Source organism: Mandrillus leucophaeus, unplaced genomic scaffold (genome assembly GCF_000951045.1).
Source record: "Mandrillus leucophaeus isolate KB7577 unplaced genomic scaffold, Mleu.le_1.0 Scaffold192, whole genome shotgun sequence".
In the NCBI taxonomy this organism is placed as follows: Eukaryota; Metazoa; Chordata; class Mammalia; order Primates; family Cercopithecidae; genus Mandrillus; species Mandrillus leucophaeus.
The window spans coordinates 3,640,856-3,643,096 of record NW_012101943.1 but is presented as its reverse complement, the minus strand read 5'-3'; the positions used below and the strand labels follow the sequence as shown (position 1 = coordinate 3,643,096).

The following is a 2,241-nucleotide window of genomic DNA, read 5'->3' as shown; positions in this document are numbered from 1 at the left end:
AATGAACAAAAAAACCCAGTTCATACTCTAAATGAGTCAAGGAGGAGAAGCATTTTTAAGACACTTGATAACATGCCAAATTATTTTCCATAAAGACTATCATAATTTCATACCAAAAGCAGTGTCTTATATAGCAATCAGACACACACACACGCCCCACTCTTACTGTAATGTGTTGTTAGAGCCAACCCTTATTTTTCAAAAGAAAAAAGTATCAGGTTTCATGTAACTAATATTTCTGTAAAAAATAGCCAGTCAATAGGTATGACTGCCTCTAGTTTCTTAGAAAACATGAATGAGACACGGAGCAAAAGAAAAGTAAATCAGATACTAAATCTTCAGAATGGACTTTTAGCTTATTCCTTATAAAATATTATACCATTTGTCTAAAGCTATTGAAGCAAAGGCAGAGAAATTCCTGTGTGGTTTTAGACGTTGAGAGTGTCATCTAAAAAATGCCATTAGCTAGCAACAGTTATTGAGTCAAGGAAAATCACAAAAACGGTCAATAAATTGGCCTTCAGCTGCATTCTGCATGAGGGGATGAAGATTCCTTCTCAATAGTGATACAGAATAGAAAGCTGCATTGTTGATGCAAAGTAAAATCTAAGCTACACTAGTTGTGCATTGAGAAAAGTAACATATGGCAGTGAAGCCAGGCAACCTACTTACTAAATTGGTAAGTAATTAAACCTTGAAGGCTACCTAATATATTATAAGAGAATTTAATAAAATGAGGTAAAAAAATGATTAGGTAGGCCGGGTGCAGTGGCTCATGCCTGTAATCCCAGCACTTTGGGAGACCGAGGCGGGCAAATCACAAGGTCAAGAGATTGAGACCATCATGGCTAACACAGTGAAACCCCGTTTCTACTAAAAATACAAAAAATTAGCCAGGCATGGTGGTGGGCGCCTGTAGTCCCAGCTACTCGGGAGGCTGAGGCAAGAGAATGGTGTGAACCTGAGAGGTGGAGTTTGCAGTGAGCCGAGATTGTGCCCAGCCTGGGCAACAGAGGGAGACTCTGTCCCAAAAAAAAAAAAAAAATTAGGTAAGCTAGAGAACTACAGAAAAAATCAAGTCATTTATGCCACACAAGAGTTCTAAGAATAAAGGTCACACATGATTCAAGAAGTGATTAAACATAATTTCTCTACTTCATGACACCAAAACTTTTTGCATAAAATTAAATTTGTAAAATGTTAGTTTTGGTTTAACTACCCTAATTTCAGTCAACACTGAATAGCCAGCAAAACGTTTGACCAATCCAATGAAGAGAGATTTGATGACAGCTAATAAGGAGAGATACTGAGAGGTGGCAAGAAAAAGAAATAATGTCACCATCTTAGTCATGCCTTAGCTGGTAAAATACCAACATGGAAGCTTCTGAGCCTCACATTTTAACAACTATTCTGGAGGGTGTGGGGTGTGCAATATAGTCAAAACAAACGGGATTTGTATACTGCTCTGGTACCTCTTTGCCAAGTTATGGTTTCTGGATCAATGTCCAATCTTGCAAATCTGTTTATCTCTTCATCTGTCAGTGTGGTAGGGTCAGTCTTTTCAATGCCTAGTCTCTGAAAGGGTAGGAAAATGAAAACATAAAATAAGACAAATAGAAGCACAATAAATGTAAAACAAAAATTTTGATCTCTAGCTCTAAATGGGATCCCCTCTAGGAAATGCAAACCATCTTGAATTCAGAAGGAAAAACTGAAAGCTGGGGGTTATTTCCCACTGTCAACCTAAAAAAAGACATTACAAAAAATTATCTCCAAGTAGGTTGAGTTTATTCAGGAATGAGAGATGAGGATTATAACTTGGGATGCCACAAATATGCCTAGTGAGGGAAGGGAAGCTTTTACTAGCCATGAAGGCGAGCTTTGGCTGGGTGTGGTGGTTCACGCCTGTAATCCCAGCACTTTGGGAGGCCGAGACGGGCAGATCACCTGAGGTCAGGAGTTCGAGATCAGCCTGGCCAACATGGTGAAACCCCGTCTCTACTAAAAAATACACAAATTAGCTGGGCATGGTGGTGGGTGACTGTAATCCCAGCTACTTGGGAGGCTGAGGCAGGAGAACTGCTTGAACCCAGGAGGCAGAAGTTGCAGTAAGCCGAGATCATGCCACTGCACTCCAGCCTGGGTGAGACTCCATCTCAAAAAAAAAAAAAAAAAAAAAAAAGGAGAGAGAGAGCTTCATGTAGTCTGCTTAGAAACAGAGTTCAGGTCGAGGCTACAGTG

General features: G+C 39.8%; 1 protein-coding gene across 1 annotated transcript in view; it reads right to left on the bottom strand.

The window, feature by feature from the left end:
* Nucleotides 1–2,241, bottom strand: part of MTHFD1 (methylenetetrahydrofolate dehydrogenase (NADP+ dependent) 1, methenyltetrahydrofolate cyclohydrolase, formyltetrahydrofolate synthetase) — a 105,156-nt gene that overhangs the window by 28,124 nt on the left and 74,791 nt on the right. The window lies entirely within an intron of this gene.